We start from the raw sequence: 18,766 nt of genomic DNA, 5'->3' as shown, positions 1-18,766 counted from the left end.
ATAAGTGAGCAAGATGATTTCCAATAATGATAACTGCTTTGAAGAAAACACATTTAGATGATATCACAGAAGGTAATGGAATGGAGACAGGAGATAACTTAAAGTAAATGATCAGGGAAGGGTTCATTAAGGTGGGGTTTGAGCTGATCTGAATGACAATCATGAAAGAACTTTGTAAAGATCTGGTTCAGAGTCGTCCAGGTATTGCTAACAGCATGTTCAAAGACAGGAACATGTTGGCAGGTTTAAGAAAGCAAAAGAGGGTCAATGTTGCTATAACCTGGTTCATGAGGAGAGCAGTTGGAGTTAAGGTCAGAAAGGTATATAGGAACCAGGCCATGGAGGGCCTTGTTGGTCCCTTAATGACTTTGTGTTTTATTGTAAGAAGCATGGAAAACCATTCAATGGTTATATGGATGAGAATATTATGAAAGCATTATTCAAGTTGTATGTAGAGACAAGAGTGGAATCAGGAGATCATTTGAGAAGCTTTTGCAGTAATTCAGTAGGGAGATGATGGTGCTAGCTCAAGTGTGGTAGAACTGGAGATGGAGGAAAAATGGTAGGCTTTAAGATATATTGTGGAGGAAGAATTGACAGACATGAACAGATGACAAGTTGGATGTGCCAGGTGAGAGAGAGACATGAGTCAAGACTGAGTTCTAGATTTTTTGATGTATTTTGTTTGGTTTGATCCACTGGGTGGATGATGGTATCATTTACAGAGATACTTATGACTGGGTCTGAAGCAGGTTTTAGCAATAAGGAGAGGAGTGGCAGGATCAGGACTTTTTTTTTTAACATCTTTATTGGAGTATAATTGCTTTACAATGGTGTGTTAGTTTCTGCTGTATAACAAAGTGAATCAGCTATACATATACATATATCCCGATATCCCCTCCCTCTTGTGTCTCCCTCCCACCCTCCCTATCCCACCCCTCTAGGTGGTCACAGGATCAGGACTTTAATTTGGGCATATGAAGTTTAAGATGCCTTTAGATATCCAAGTAAGAACACTCACTATAATAGTTCAGAACTCAGCAGTGTCTCAAGGCTGAAAAAGGTGGGTTCTGCCATCTAGTGGCTGTGTGACTTTGAGCAAGTTATTTTACCTCTCTGAGCCTCTGTGTCCTTTTTAGTAAAAAGGAGATGACGAGAGTATCAGTTTATTGGGAGATTGTGGGGTTACTTCTTAAGCTTCACAATTACTTTCTTCAATTTAGTTTAGGAGTTACTAGAAACATTTACTGAATTTTCTCTATATGTTACTGTAATTCCTAGTACTTAATGATACTGTGAGATTTCATCTTCTGTCTATGTCTTTTTTTTGTAAGGTGCTAGAAAAGCTGTATCAGGGGCTGCTGAACAATCATCATTTTAAACCTGAAGCCCTCATTATTTCTTTTTAAATCATGAAAATATCAACCTCTCTCCAAGGGCAGGGTTGCACTAGATAAACTGATCAATCAGGTAATAGCACTGATCTAAGATTTCTTGCTAACCCTGACAATTTTATGATAAGACCTGTATCATTTTGACCCTTTAACTCCAAGGCTATGAATTCTGGGAGCACTGGAGACTTCCAAGTTCCAGAGATATTGAAGGGTAAAACGTATCAAATGTTTTGGAATATCTTATTTAGATAATCATGCTAAATCTACGTGTCAGGGAGTAAGTATCAAAAGATTGATTTCCTAGGGACTAGTTGAAAGAAGACAAGAATTTCTTCAGACAACCTGTGCCAAAGTGGGAAGCTTTAGTATAGTTATTTCCCTTTGAATATAGTAAAATTCTTACTAAAGTATTCCCAATAATATTAATAGAGTATAACATAAACTATTTGATAATATGTACTGTAATTACTATTTTCCAGGTAATATTGCTAAGTAATTTACATGAATTTTCTCATTTAATCCAACTCTTTGGGGTAGAAACTATTATAACGCCCATTTTACATGAAGAAATTGAAGCTTTGGAACATTCAGTGATTAGTCCAAAGTCACTGAGCTGGTTAGTGGTGGAGTCGTGATTTAAATCCTGCTACTGCCTTGGTATTGCTCATGCATAGCTGCCAACCTCCTTTTTTCTACTCCCTTACCTCCTCCTTCCAGCCAGTTACCATCCTTACTAATGCTTGCTAAGTTCATTTCCAGTCTTGACCACTGTCAACTGAAGAAAAAAGCACAAACTAGAAGTTGAGAACTGCTCCAAAGAGCAACAAAATCCAGGTAGTCAGAACATCAGAAGATTACTGTTAATTAAAGAAAACCAGACATGTCAAGTTAATGAATTTAGCACTTGGGCTCACTGAAATCTTTCCTTTGATACGCACCTTAGCTATCTAGGGCCAGTATCCTGTTCTTTCCCATCCTGAGCCCCTTTAGGGTACACCGTTGGGGGTGGCTGCAGTGGCTGAGGGCTTGGCAGTGGGCAGCCCATTTGTCTCCATCCTGAGTTCCCTCAGGGCTCACCATCGGGGTGGGGATAGTGGCTGATGGCTTGATTGCCACACCATCCTTTTTTTGCTGATATGGCAGGCAACATTTTTCATCCATACCACATTTACACACAATTTACAACACATTTACAAACAATGGGAAGAGAAACCTGGGATTGTTCAATTTCCTGGACTCTTTTTCAAATAAAGGAATTGGTATTCACCAGTGTTGTAAAGATTCAGGATCTGAATACTAGTTTTCTGATTCCAAGTGCAATGTCATTTCCACCCTGACATCTCACCTTCAAGAAGTTTATAGATTATGGTTTCTTTCATTCATTAAAAAGAAAAGGAGTATTTGGTTTTTGTTGGCTTGCTTGGGAAACGATCCTTCATCTGGAACATTCTTTCCATGGTAATTTATATTTTGCATCCCCCAAAACCTATTCATAAACCAGCTTTGAGAAAACAATGGAATGCTGCCTGTATGATGAAGCAGCATCTTTCTCATACATACATATGTATACACACTTGGGCACATATACATCCAAAGGGTTTGACCCTCTAGCTTTGTAGTTGGTGGTTATTGGTCTCAAAAAATGGATTGTTTTTTTTTTAGTTCAATATATTTTCAAAGCATAAATTAAATTTGAGAAATAAAGATTATGAAATTAAGAGGAATAAAGAATAAGGTTAGGGCTTCCCTGGTGGCACAGTGGTTGAGAATCCGCCTGCCAATGCAGGGGACATGGGTTCGAGCCCTGGTCCGGGAAGATCCCACATGCCACGGAGCAACTAAGCCCGTGCGCCACAACTACTGAGCCTGCACTCTAGAGCCCGTGTGCCACAACTACTGAAGCCTGCGCACCTAGAGCCCATGCTGTGCAACAAGAGAAGCCACCGCGATGAGAAGTCCACACACCGCAGTGAAGAGTGGCCCCCACTCGCTGCAACTAGAGAAAGCCCGCGTGCAGCAACGGAGACCCAACGCAGCCAAAGATAAATAAATTAAAAAATAAATTTTTAAAAAATGAATAAGGTTAGCAGCTGGTCTATTTTTTTTTCTTTCTGCAAAACTGTTCCCTATTCTCCATTGCCAGTGAAGTCAGTGTAATGCTCATTGCTTCAAGCATTTTGATCAAGATCCTCCTCTGTAGCAAACAGCTCAAGATTATGTGTTTGTAATTCTCCTTTTAAATGAATGTCATTCTATTCACATGGTTGCTTTGATCATTTCTTAAAGGTTTTTAGTATGTTTCCAGCTGAGGCCCTTTCACTGAAGGGGTGGAGGCCTTACTGAATGTCTTCCCAATATTTTACCTCTGCCCTGACAAGCTGTCAGTTCTTATGTTGACGTCTCTCTTATGTTGAGACAGGGGTGTGGCAGATGTCACTTTAGACTTCGAGGTGGACAAATAAAGTTGTTTAGAAAATAGTAACTGCATTTTGGTGTTGTATCAATGAGCTTAAAGTAAATGAAAAGTATGAAAGAATTTCTCCACTAAGGCAGTGAGAGAAACCTCAGCAGGGTAGTGGTTGCACTTATGGTTTTCAAAACTCAAAAATGTGATCATCTCCTTTACAAAGACTTCCCTGAACTTTTAACCTCTTTGTATCTATACCTTTTTCATGCTTTCATGCTTCTCTACCCCTTTTTAAACTGAGACCAGCCTCTATCATGACAATTAGCACTTAGTATTCTAACTAGTTTTTGCTTAATTCTTTGAAATTGTGACTAATAGACTGTTGGTTTGACTGCAAAGCTGTTTTTCATGCTTTCCCCTTTTGTGTATTATGAACTATTTCAAACAGTAATAATAGACAACACATATAATACATATTTTATATATATATATATAAAATACATATAATACTCTGTGTTGGGCAAGGTTCTAAGTTCTTTATATCATTACTCTCAGAACAAACTTAAGAGGTCTGTGCTCAGATGAGGAAAGTAGGGATCAGAGAGTAAATAAAATGCCCAAGACCACACAGATAATAAATGTTGCCACTGAGACTCGATCTCTTGACAGTCTAGTCCCAAAGCCCATGATTTTAACCTCTGTGCTATATTGCTTGTTTAATAAGCACAAATATAAGAGACTAGATTTATGACAGTATAACATCAAACCGTATTGCTCCAAATCTTCTTTTTTAAAATAATAAAATATTACCAAAGCAGTTGATGTGTCCTCTGTATGCCTTTCCTATCCAATTATCTTTCTTCTCTTGTTAGAGGTAAATACTATTCAGAAGTTGATGTGTACAATATTTGTTTTTCTCTTTCTGACTTACTTCACTCTGTATGACAGTCTCTAGGTCTATCCACGTCTCTACAAATGACCCAATTTCGTTCCTTTTTATGGCTGAGGTAATATTCCATTGTATATATATATACCACATCTTCTTTATCCATTCCTCTGTTGATGGACAGTTAGGTTGCTCCATGTCTTGGCTATTGTAAATACTGCTCCCATGAACATTGGAGTGCATATGTCTTTTTGAATTATGTTTTTTTCTGGGTATATGTGTAGTAGTATTAACACATATATGTGGAATCTAGAAAAATGGTATAGATAATCTTATTTGCAAAGCAGAAATAGAGATACAGTTGTAGAGATCAAATGTATGGATACCAAGGGGGAAAGGGGGGAGGTGGGATGAATTGGGAGATTGGGAATGACATATATACACTATTGATACTATGTGTAAAATAGGTAATTAATGAGAACCTACTGTATAGCACAGGGAACACTACTCAATGCTTTGTGGTGACCTCAATGGGAAAGAAATCCAAAAAAGGGGATATATGTATACGTATAGCTGATTCACTTTGCTGTATAGTAGAAACTAACACAACATTGTAAAGCAACTATACTCCAATAAAACTTAATTTAAAAATATTTATTTACTTAGTCTTTCATTCAACAAACAGAATCTGGGGCAGGGCCAGTGAAAAATGAAAGCTCAGGGCTCCTTGGTCAACGCATGGGAAAAAAGTGCTGTTAAAGAAAGGTACATAGGAAGTTTCTTCTTTCTTCCATGGTGTCTATCTTCACTTACGGTGCTTTTCATTTATTTGGTGTCGTTCTAAGTAAAGAAAAATACAAATAAAAAAAAAGAAGTTGATGTGTATCTCTCATCATAAATAATTTTACAATTTTACCAGATATTTTTGTGCTAACAATATAAAATGTTTTTGTATTTTCAAAATTTATACACATTCTTTCTCACTGTAATATCCTTCTGTAACTCCCTCACCTCCCTCATTCAATACTGTTTTCTAGATTTATCCAAGTGAATAGATGTAGATCTAATTTATTCCCTTTAAAAGAGGGTAGGTAGTTCGATTCAGGAATATACTACGATTTATTATTCATCAGCTCTCCTAGCTGTACCCACGTTGCTTTTGACTTTCCCCATTTGAAATGAAATTGCAGCAGAAAACCAACTTCATGTCTCCTTGGCCATGCATGCAAGCATTTCTCTATGTTTTTCTACAAGTGAAATTGCTGAGTCATACTCTGTGCTAGAAATTGCAAATTATTTTCCAAGGTGATTACACCAATTTATAATTACACTGGCACTCTAAGAAAGTTGTTATTTGTATTAATCCTCAGGAAAATTGGGGATAATTTTTTTAATTGCAAATCATATTTGCCAATTCTCTTGTTTATACATAGGCATTAGAATCCTATCCTTGGCACCTAGTGCCTAGAGCCTGTATTTGGGACAGAAACTGCTGTGGACAGCAGTTAGTGCATACCACTTTGGCTTTACTCTCTCTTTGATGTGCAATTTTTACTTGAATTTTGTCAAAATGATCATTCTGATTTATAGTTTGTATTTTTTTTTTTTTTTTTTTTTTTTTTTTTGCAGTACGCGGGCCTCTCACTGTTGTGGCCTCTCCCTTTGCGGAGCACAGGCTCCAGACTCGCAGGCTCAATGGCCATGGCTCATGGGCCCAGCCGCTCCGCGGCATGTGGGATCTTCCTGGACCGGGGCACGAACCCGTATCCCCTGCCTCAGTAGGCGGACTCATAACCACTGCGCCACCAGGGAAGCCCTATAGTTTGTATTTTTTTATCTTATCTAAGAAATCATTATCTATCTTGATGTGCTAGGGATATTCTGATACAGTCTCTTCTAAGAGTTTCAAAGTTTTTTCTTTTCCCTTTACTTCCTTAACTCATGTGGAATTGATTTTTAATGCATGGTGTGAATCCAATTTTGTATTTTTCTCATTTGAATAACCAATGTTCTCAGCACCATTTTTTGGTGCCCATTTTTTCCCTGCTGATGTTTAATGTGATCCTTCTCATAGATCAAGTGTTAATACACATATTCCTATAACTCTGTATTTTATTATTTCATTCATTCATTCATTTATTCACCAAATATCAAAAAACTATATGTTAGCAAAATTCTTGTTTGGGATATAGCAAACAAAATAGGCCAAAGTCTTTATCTTCTTATGGCTTAAATTCTTGGACTGAGGGTGGGACAAACTATATACATTATATAAGAAAAAAGTATATCATATAGTGTGTATTTTTTCAAAGTTTTCTTTGTATTTTTACATACTTTACATTCCCATATGAATTTTATAAACAGCTAGTTAGTTTCTACAAAATATCTGCTAGAATTTTTATTGAGATTGCCTGAAATCTATAGGCATCTTAACAATTTGGGGAGATTTGACATCTTAACAATATTGAGTCATATAATATCTGAGATAAAGTAGGCAATATATATGTATATATACATATATATAATTATAAATATTAGAAATGCATCAGAAAATTTAGTGATACCTTAAAAAGCATGAGGGATTTTGACCCTTTGCTTTTCCAGTTGATACATTTCTAATATACAATTAATATATTCATATCACAGAATGTTCAGCTTGAAAAAAGTAAACAACACTGAATTTTTGAAACATCTTGGAGATGTATAAAAATTTGATTATTTTAAAACATTACATTTAATCATTCAAAATCTTTTTATTTTGATGAACATCTGACTATACATTTCGATTGCCAAGTCTAAACTTTTGCCTCGGTTTTTGCTACTTTTGCCACATTTTAAGAAACAACTACAAACCTTCTTGAGGTTATAACATGAAAAACCTAATTAAAATGCAATAGTAACTTTTGCCAGACTGCATTTTTCTCATCGTTTATGGAAGTTGAAACATATGCACACACACATCAAAAATCTGTATTATGAGAAAACATGCATTTGCTGTGGTGATTACTTTTTCAGAAGACAGTCTCTGGCATTCACACTTTTTACAGCATCCTCACAGCAATTTTGCTCTTCTCAGAAATACAAAACTTGTCTGAAAAGAAATGAGACTGGTTATTGAAAGAGCCTACTAGAAATTATACATATAAATGACTGTTTTCCTTCAAAGTAGGCGCTAATTGTAAAGGCAAGTTGTATTTATTTATTTATCTATTTTTGAGCTTTGTCTTAAAAGCCAATCATGTACTTAACAGAAAACAGCCTATATTATTCTTTTTTTATTTCTCTCACTCAAATTTTTATTTTGAGAAACATGAAAACTTTGGAAAAGATAAAAGGCTGATACAATGAACAGCATATACTCCTCACCTAGATTCACCAATTGTTAAAATTTTTCCACACTGGAAATTAAGTTTGAGACAATATGACATTTCACTGTAAATACTTCCCCAAATATTCATACTCATATATATATGAGATCATATAGATAAGAGCATCCACAGTACCATTCTTGCACCTAAGAACACAAGTAATATTTTACATATACATGTAATATTATATATATAACACATGCAATATGCTAAAAAATAGAATGATTTCTTTGTCTTTTGTTATTTTTTTACTCCAGGTTACAAATAAAGGTCATGTACTGAACACAGTTGATGTGTATCTTTTTATGTGGGACAGTGACCCAAAAAGTCTTGGCCAGTCATACAATATCCTAAATAATGGATGTGTCCTATTATTTCATTTTGAAGTAAATTATTTGCTCCTCTGTTGTTTTTTAACAGCTTTATTGGAGTATAATTGCTTTACAGTGTTGTGCAGTTTCTGCTGTATAACAAAGTGAATCAGTTATATGTATACATATATCCCCATATCCCCTCTTTCTTGTGTCTCCCTCCCACCCTCCCTATCCCACCCTTCTAAGTGGTCACAAAGCACCAAGCTGATCTTCCTGTGCTATGCAGCTCCTTCCCACTAGCTATTTTACATTTCGTAGTGTATATATGTCCATGCTACTCTCTCACTTGGTCCCAGCTTACCCTTCCCCCTCCCCGTGTCCTCAGGTCCATTCTCTATGTCTGTGTCTTTATTCCTGTCCTGCCCGTAGGTTCTTCAGAACCTTTTTTTTTTTTTTAGATTACATATATATGTGTAACATACGATATTTGTATTTCCCTTTCTGACTTACTTCACTCTGTATGACAGACTCTAGGTCCATCCACTTCACTACAAATGACCCAATTTCATTTCCTTTTATGGCTGAGTAATATTCCATTGTATATATGTGCCACATCTTCTTTATTGATTCACCTGTCAATGGACACTTACGTTGCTTCCATGTCCTGGCTATTGTAAATAGAGCTGCATTGAACATTGTGGTACATGACTCTTTTTGAATTATGGTTTTCTCAGGGTATATGCCCAGTAGTGGGATTGCTGGGTCATGTGGTTGTTCTATTTTTAGTTTCTTAAGGAACCTCCATAATGTTCTCCATAGTGGATGTAACAATATACATTCCCACCAACAGTGGAAGAGGGTTCCCTTTTCTCCACACCCTCTCCAGCATTTATTGTTTGTAGATTTTTTGATGATGGTCATTCTGACTGGTGTGAGGTGATACCTCATTGTAGTTTTGATTTGCATTTCTCTAATGATTAGTGATGTTGAGCATTCTTTCATGTGTTTGCTGGCAATCTGTATATTTTCTTTGGAGAAATGTCTATTTAGGTCTTCTGCCCATTTTTAGATTGGGTTGTTTGTTTTCTTGATATTGAGCTGCAGGAGCTGCTTGTGTATTTTGGAGATTAATCCTTTGTCAGTTGCTTTATTTGCAATTTTTTTCTCCCATTCTGAGGGTTGTCTTTTCACCTCGTTTATGGTTTCCTTTGCTGTGCAAAAGGTTTTAAGTTTCATTAGGTCCCATTCGTTTATTTTTGTTTTTATTTCCATTTCTCCAGGAGGTGGGTCAAAAAGGATCTTGCTGTGATTTATGTCATAGAGTGTTCTGCCTATGTTTTCCTCTAAGAGTTTGATTGTTTCTGGCCTTACATTTAGGTCTTTAACCCATTTTTTTTCTTTTTATTTTAACATCTGTATTGGAGTATAATTGCTTTACAATGGTGTTAGTTTCTGCTTTACAACAAAATGAATCAGTTATATATATACATATGTTCCCATATCTCTTCCCTCTTGCATCTCCCTCCCTGCCACCCTCCCTATCCCACCCCTCCAGGTGGTCACAAAGCACCGAGCTGATCTCGCTTTGCTATGCGGCTGCTTCCCACTAGCTATCTACCTTACGTTTGGTAGTGTATATATGTCCATGCCTCTCTCTTGCTTTGTCACAGCTTACACTTCCCCCTCTCCATATCCTCAAGTCCATTCTCTAGTAGGTCTGGGTCTTTATTCCTGTCTTACCCCTAGGCTCTTCATGACATTTTTTTTTCTTAAATTCCATATATATGTGTTAGCATACGGTCTTTGTCTCTCTCTTTCTGACTTACTTCACTCTGTATGACAGACTCTAGGTCTATCCATCTCATTACAAATAGTTCAATTTCGTTTCTTTTTATGGCTGAGTAATATTCCATTGTATATATGTGCCACATCTTCTTTATCCATTCATCCGATGATGGACATTTAGTTTGTTTCCATCTCCGGGCTATTGTAAATAGAGCTGCAGTGAACATTTTGGTACATGACTCTTTTTTTTTTTTTTTAAACATCTTTATTGGGGTATAATTGCTTTACAATGGTGTGTTAGTTTCTGCTTTATAACAAAGTGAATCAGTTATACATATACATATGTTCCCATATCTCTCATGACTCTTTTTGAATTATGGTTTTCTCAGGGTATATGCCCAGTAGTGGGATTGTTGGGTCATATGGTTCTATTTGTAGTTTTTTAAGGAACCTCCATACTGTTCTCCACAGTGGCTGTGTCAATTTACATTCCCACCAACAGTGCAAGAGGGTTCTCTTTTCTCCATACCCTCTCCAGCATTTATTGTTTCTAGATTTTTTGATGATGGCCATTCTGACTGCTGTGAGATGATATCTCATTGTAGTTTTGATTTGCATTTCTCTAATGATTAGTGATGTTGAGCATTCTTTCATGTGTTTGTTGGCAGTCCGTATATCTTCTTTAGAGAAATATCTATTTAGATCTTCTGCCCATTTTTGGACTGGGTTGTTTGTTTTTTTGTTATTAAGCTGCATGAGCTGCTTATAAATTTTGGAGATTCATCCTTTGTCAGTTGCTTCATTTGCAAATATTTTCTCCCATTCTGAGGGTTGTCTTTTGGTCTTGTTTATAGTTCCTTTGCTGTGCAAAAGCTTTGAAGTTTCACTAGGTCCCATTTGTTTATTTTTGTTTCCATTTCTCTAGGAGGTGGGTCACAAAGGATCTTGCTGTGATTTATGTCATAGAGTGTTCTGCCTATGTTTTCCTCTAAGAGTTTGATAGTTTCTGGCCTTACATTTACGTCTTTAATCCATTTTGAGCTTATTTTTGTGTATGGTGTTAGGGAGTGATCTAATCTCATACTTTTACATGTACCTGTCCAGTTTTCCCAGCACCACTTATTGAAGAGGCTGTCTTTTCTCCATTGTATATTCTTGCCTCCTTTATCAAAGACAAGGTGACCATATGTGCCTCGGCTGATCTCTGGGCTTTCTATCCTGTTCCATTGATCTATATTTCTATTTTTGTGCGAGTACCATACTGTCTTGATTACTGTAGCTTAATATAGTCTGAAGTCAGAGAGCCTGACTCCTCCAGCCCTGTTTTTCTTTCTCAAGATTGCTTTGGCTATTCAAGGTCTTTTCTGTTTCCATACAAATTGTGAAATTTTTTGTTCTAGTTTTGTGAAAAATGACACTGGTAGTTTGATAGGGATTGCGCTGAATCTGTACATTCCTTTGGGTAGTAGAGTCATTTTCACCATATTGATTCTTCCAATCCAAGAACATGGTATATCTCTCCATCTATTTGTATCATCTTTAATTTCTTTCATCAGTGTCTTATACTTTTCTGCATACAGGTCTTCTGTTTCCTTATGTAGGTTTATTCCTAGGTATTTTATTCTATTTGTTGCAGTGGTAAATGGGAGTGTTCCCTTAATATCTCTTTCATATTTTTCATCGTAAGTGTATAGGAATGCAAGAGATTTCTGTGGATTAGTTTTGTATCTTGCTACTTTAGCAAATTCATAGATTAGCTGTAGAAATTTTCTAGTAGCATTTTTAGGATTCTCTATATATATTATCATGTCATCTACAAACAGTGATAGTTTTACTCCTTTTCCGATTTGGATTCCTTTTATTTCTTTTCTTCCCCGTTTGCTGTGGCTAAAACTTTCAAAATTATGTTGAATAATAGCAGTGAGAATGGGCAACCTTGTCTTGTTCCTGATCTTAGAGGAAATGGTTTCAGTTTTTCACTGTTGAGAACGATGTTGGCCGTGAGTGTGTCATATATGGCCTTTATTATGTTGAGCTGCGTTCCCTCTATGCCGACTTTGTGGAGAGTTTTTATCATAAGTGGGTGTTGAATTTTGTCCAGAGCTTTTTATGCATATATTGAGATTATCATGTGGTTTTTATCCTTCTATTTGTTAATATGGTGTATCACATTGATTGATTTGCATAGAATGAGTTTGGGAGTGTTCCTCCCTCTGCTATATTTTAGAAGAGTTTGAGAAGGATAGGTGTTAGCTTTTCTCTAAATGTTTGATAGAATTTGCCTTTGAAGCCATCAGGTCCTGGGCTTTTGCTTCTTGGAAGATTTTTAATCACAGTCTCAATTTCAGTGCTAGTGATTGGTCTGTTTATATTTTCTGTTTCTTCCTGGTTCAGTCTCGGAAGGTTGTGCTTTTCTAAGAATTTGTCTATTTCTTCCAGGTTGTCCATTTTATTAGCATATAGTTGCTTGTAGTAATCTCTCATGATCCTTTGTATTTCTTTAGTGCCAGTTGTTACTTTTCCTTTCTAATTCTATTGATTTGAGTCTTCTCCCTTTTTCTCTTGATCAGTCTGGCTAATGGTTTATCAGGTTTGTTTTCTTCTCAAAGAACAAGCTTTTAGTTTTATCGATCTTTGCTATTGTTTCCTTCATTTCTTTTTCATTTATTTCTGATCTGATCTTTATGATTTCTTTTCTTCTGCTAACTTGGTTTTTTTTTGTTCTTCTTTCTCTAATTGCCTTAGGTGTAAGGTTAGGTTGTTTATTTGAGATGTTTCTTGTTTCTTCAGTTAGGATTACATTGCTATAAACCTCTCTCTTAGAACTGCTTTTGCTGCATCCCATAGGTTTTGAGTCATCGTGTTTTCATTGTCATTTTTTTCTAGGTATTTTTTGATTTCTTCTTTGATTTCTTCTGTGATCTCTTGGTTATTTAGTAGCATATCGTTTAGCCTTCATGTGTTTGTATTTTTTACAGCTTTTTTCTTCGAATTGATATCTAGTCTCATAGCACTGTGGTTGGAAATGATACTTTATACGATTTCAATTTTCTTAAATTTACTGAGGCTTGATTTGTGACCCAAGATATGATCTATCCAGAAGAATGTTCTGTGAGCACTTGAGAAGAAAGTGTGTTCTGTTGGTTTTGGATGGAATGTCCTATAAATATCAATTAAGTCCATCTTGTTTAATGTGTCATTTAAAGCTGTGTTTCCTTATTAATTTTCATTTTGGATGATTTGTCCATTGGTGAAAATGGGGTGTTAAAGTCCCCTACTATTATTGTGTTACTGTCGATTTCTCCTTTTATGGCTGTTAGCATTTGCCTTATGTATTGAGGTGCTCCTATGTTGGGTGCATATATATTTATAATTGTTATATCTTCTCGGATTGATCTTGGTCGTAGATGTTTCCCTTTCAACACTTAAAATATGTCCTGCCAGTCCCTTCAGGCTTGCAGAGTTTCTGCTGAAAGATCAGCTGTTAACCTTATGGGGATTCCCTTGTAGTTATCTGTTGCTTTTCCCTTGCTCCTTTTAATGTTTTTCTTTGTATTTAATTTTTAATAGTTTAATCAGTATGTGTCTTGGCGTCTTTCTCCTTTGGTTTATCTTGTATGGGACTCTCTGTGCTTCATGGACTTGATTGACTATTTCCTTTCCCATATTTGGGACGTTTTCAACTATAATCTCTTCAAATATTTTCTCAGTCCCTTTCTTTTTCTCTTCCTCTGGGACCCCTTAGATTTGAATATTGGTGCATTAAATGTTGTCCCAGATGTCTCTGAGACTGTCCTCAATTCTTTTCATTCTTTTTTCTTTATTCTGCTCTGCAGTAGTTATTTCCACTGTTTTATCTTCTAGGTCACTTATCTGTTTCTGCTTCAGTTATTCTGCTATTGATTCCTTGTAGAGAATTTTTAATTTCATTTATTGTGTTGTTCATCAATGTTTGTTTGCTGTTTAGTTCTTCTAGGTCCTTGTTAAATGTTTCTTGTATTTTCTCCATTCTATTTCCAAGATTTTTTTTTTTTTTGCAGTACGCAGGCCTCTCACTGTTGTGGCCTCTCCCGTTGTGGAGCACAGGCTCCGGACGCGCAGGCTCAGCGGCCATGGCTCACAGGCCCAGCCACTCCGCGGCATGTGGAATCTTCCTGGACCAGGGCACAAACCCATGTCCCCTGCATCGGCAGGCGGACTCCCAACCACTGCGCCACCAGGGAAGCCCTATTTCCAAGATTTTTGATCATCTTTACTATCATTATTCTGAATTCTTTTTCAGGTAGAGTGCCTATTTCCTCTTCATTTCTTTGGTCTGGTGGATTTTTACCTTGCTCCTTCATCTGCTGTGTAGTTCTCTGTCTTCTCACTTTGCTTAGCTTACTGTGTTTGGGGTCTCCTTTTTGCAGGCTGCAGGTTTGTAGTTCCTGTTGTTTTTGGTGTCTGCCCCCAGTGGCTAAGTGTGGTTCAGTGGGTCATGTAGGCTTCCTGGTGGAGGGGACTGGTTCCTGTGTTCTGGTGGGTGGGGCTGGATCTTGTGTTTCTGGTGCATAGGGCTGCATCTGGCAGTGTGTTTTGGGGTGTCTGTGAAGTTAGTATGATTTTAGGCAGCCTCTCTGCTCAAGGGAGGGGTAGTGTTCCTATCTTGCTAGTTGTTTGCCATGGGGCATCCAGCACTGGAGCTTTCTGGCTATTGGGTGGAGCTGGTTCTTAGTGTTGAGACGGAGATCTCTGGGAGAGTTCTTGCCAATTGATATTACGTGAGGCCAGGAGGTCTCTGGTGGTCCAGTGTCCTGAATTTGGCTCTCTCACCTCAGAGTCTCAGGCCTGACACCCCGCTGGAGCACCAAGACCCTGTAAGCCACACAACCAGGTACGTGGGCAGTTTCTTGCCTTTTGGGAAGTCTGAGGTCTTCTGCCAGCATTCAGTAGGTGTTCTGTTGGAGTTGTTCCACATGTAGATGTATTTTTGATGTATTTGTGAGGAGGAAGGTGATCCCTACATTTTACTCCTCTGCCATCTTGAAGGTCCCCTGCCTATATTATTCTTTCATTCAACATATTTTATCTGAGTTTTTACTAGTACTGTGCTAAATACTGGGGACATGTTGTTATATAAATCACAGTCCATCCCTGCTTTCACAGGACTTAGCACAGAGTCTAAGTTGGAGAGTCAGATGGATAAGTAATAAAGGACAATTCAACCTGATAAGTGGTTTAATGTGGGAAGCAATGGAAACCAGTGAAGTACAGAGAAGAGAAAAACCATCACAAATTTAGGGGATCAGGGAAGATTTCCTATGGCAGATGACAGCTGATCTGAGATCTGAACAATGAGAAGGTGTTAGAAGTGAAAGAATTTTAGAAACAGGAAGTGAACATGTTTCCAGCATAGTGAAGAGCATGTTCATTGTCCTGGAAGTGTAGAACATCAAAGAGGCTTGGGGAAATGCAAATATCACTCTGTAGAAGAGGCATGTATATTGTGATTGAAATATGCTGGGCCATGAAGCTGAAAAATGTCAAGGTCCAAATCATGGCTGGTTCTTTATACCACATGAAGGAGTTTGGGTTTTTTGTATAGGTAATGGGGAGCATTCTGTGATTTTCAGAAAGGAAGTATCTTGTTGAGGATCATATTTTTGATAGATCATGTCAGAAGCTTTTTCGTGGCTGGGTTGTAGTGGTACATGAATGGCATCCGTTGTTTTACGGGCTGAATCGAAATTATGAGGGCTGAATAGAAAAAAAATTATTAGGAGTGGAGAATATGAAATATGTTCAAGATGCATTCAGTTAAAAGAATATATACTCTTTCATATACCACATAAATATATAATGCTGGAAATGAGAAGGAAAGAGTATCTACCATGACTTCCAGGTTCTTTACATGGGTTACTGGGTATATAGTCTTGCCATTCATCAACTATGGGAACACAGGAGCAGAACGAGTTTTATGATAAAGAGATGATGAGCTTGGTTTCAGTCACTTTGAGTTTAAGGTGTGCATGAGACATTCAGATGGAAATGTGCCATATGTATTCAGGCGTCTTGAGGTTGGGACAGGGAACTGAACTGCAACCAAACGTTTGAGAGGAATCATCATAAATTTGGTAAGCAAAGCTATTAGAAGTTGTGGTATCATTTAGGGAGTATGCAGAATGAGAGTAAACAGAAGAGGGTCTAGGACTGAGCCCTAAAACAACTCCAACATTTAAAGGATTATAGAAGAAGAGGAATTCATTTGTAAAAGAATAAAGATAAAAGTCTTATTTATTTCCTGCCCTAGTCTCATTCTTTTTCTTCCTTTCTTTCCCATAAACAGCTAAGATCATATTTTGTGCATATAGAGTGTTCTTTTATCATGTGTGTGTGTTTTATTTTTTAGTTTTTCAATTTACCAAAAAGGTAGCAAACAATTTATCTTTCAGAAATTGTCCTTTTTGCACATCATTGTTTTGCCATTTATTTTCATTAATACATACCTAGTTCATTCATTTTAATTGTACAAAAATATGACGATTTAATTATGCATTCTCTTATCGGTGGTTTCCAGTTCTTCACTAACATAAACAAGAATGCAGTAAATACCTGTGTACCATCTCCTTCATCTCCTTTTGTATGAATGCAAGAGTTTTGGTTCTCTGGGGTACATAATTAAAAGTGAAGTTCCTGAGTCACGGGGTGTATGCATTTTAAATGATAGTAACTACTGAAAATTATTTTCCAAATGGTCTGTACCAATTTATATTCCCAAGATTATCATTTGACAGTTATCATTTTCTAACACCTTTCAAAACTTATTGCAGTTCAGTTTTAAAGTTAGCTAATCTAATGTGTGAAAGTTTCTCATTTTTATTTTTTACTTCACATTTACTTAATTATTAGAAGATTGGTAGTCTTTTTTGTATTAAATGATTTTTATTGTTTTCTGTTTATATATATTATCAGCTTATGTTGTTTGTCCTTTTTGTGATTCATATGCCTTCTTTATATACTTCAAATGCTAATAATTTGGTTATATATACTACAAATATCTTCTCTGAGTCTATGGTCACTTTGTTTATGGTATATTTTGAAGGGGATGGTCTTGTTTTAAGAACTTGTTTATTATTTCAAGGACATAAATATATGTTACATATTTTCATTTTTAAAAAAAATCTTACTGTTTTCTTATATAGTCTTTAATCTCTCTAGAATGTATTCTTTGCATAAGGAGTGCTATTTTTTTTTCAATGTGGAAAATTAGTCATTTTTCCACCAAGTTCACACATATGTCTGGATCTGATTCTGGGCTTTTTACTGTGTTCTATTTATCTGTTTTGTCTATCTTTGTTTTGGTTTGACACTGGCCTAATTGTTGCATGATAAGTTTATATATATAGTGAGACAAGTCTCTCATCTTTTTTTCCTCTCCCATCTCAGAAATGTCTTCAGTGACCTTTATATTACAAGTGACATCAGTTTCTCAAGGAATGCAATGTGGTCATCCCTAAAACACACAAGATATTGCCAAGGGTTTTCATTGATAAGTTAAAATAAAATAATCCATTTACTAGATAAAATAGCACTTTTCAAAGGAATATCAGGCTCAGAAAGGCAAACCTTGTTCACATGATGTTGATAATGACAGCTGATATCAAGAAGACACTAGGTTCCAGCCCTTTAATAAGAGTCTTACATACACTATCATCTTTAATCCACACAATAATCCTGTTGGATACTATTCCCCTATTTTACAGATTCTTTGAGTCAACTCTAGTCATCTGTGGTCAGTGGTAGAACTGTTTATCCACTACAGTTTACAGCCTTTAAAGTTATTGAACACATATTACTGCATTTGTAAAATCCCAGCAGATGGTGAGCTGCCCAGCTGCTGGAATTTCAACATTGTTAGTCTGGAGGCCTTTGTCCCCACTTTTAAAAAACGCTAGTGTTTAATCTTTGCCTCCTGGGACCAACCACATTTCCTCAAAACATGTCATTTGTCACTAAAAAGCAGAATTATGAATCCACTGTGGGTAGTTCAGCATATGGGATAGGTTCACAACCTCTCAAGAACACTACTTTCAAGAAGTATGACCTCTTCATTTTGATGGAGATGAAGCAGTTTATTGCGTTGTATAGGCAAACCTGATAGAATCTAAAATATGGATTAAATGTCATTGGCAGATGCATATAAACATAACAAATATTACCCAGTACATCTCTTTCCTCAGCAGTGGTTCTAACCAAAAGCATTTGGAGCATATCCTATAATTTTTTTTTTAATTTTGGATTTCCAACCATATTGTACGTTCCCTGAAAAGATAGAAGAATTCATGAAATTGCTTTGACTTATTTTGAGGTCTAAAAGATCAACGCATAAATGACTCACCTCAAAACCTTATGTTTCAAGGTCTACTTGTTTGTTAATTAATGTATTTGAGAAATAGTGTTTTAACAAACTTATGATAACAAGGGTTTTATCAGTCTACATTTTTAAAAAAAGAAAAGAAAAATGAGTATGAGTTAGAAAGAGAAGGAGAGAGAATGCTAGATCTTTTCAGGAACATCAACAATCAATCACTTCAGATTGCTGGGCCTAATTCTCACAGTCCTGTATCTAGATG

Source organism: Lagenorhynchus albirostris, chromosome X, assembly GCF_949774975.1.
Source record: "Lagenorhynchus albirostris chromosome X, mLagAlb1.1, whole genome shotgun sequence".
NCBI classification, from domain to species: domain Eukaryota; kingdom Metazoa; phylum Chordata; class Mammalia; order Artiodactyla; family Delphinidae; genus Lagenorhynchus; species Lagenorhynchus albirostris.
Note: the sequence above shows the minus strand (reverse complement) of the source record.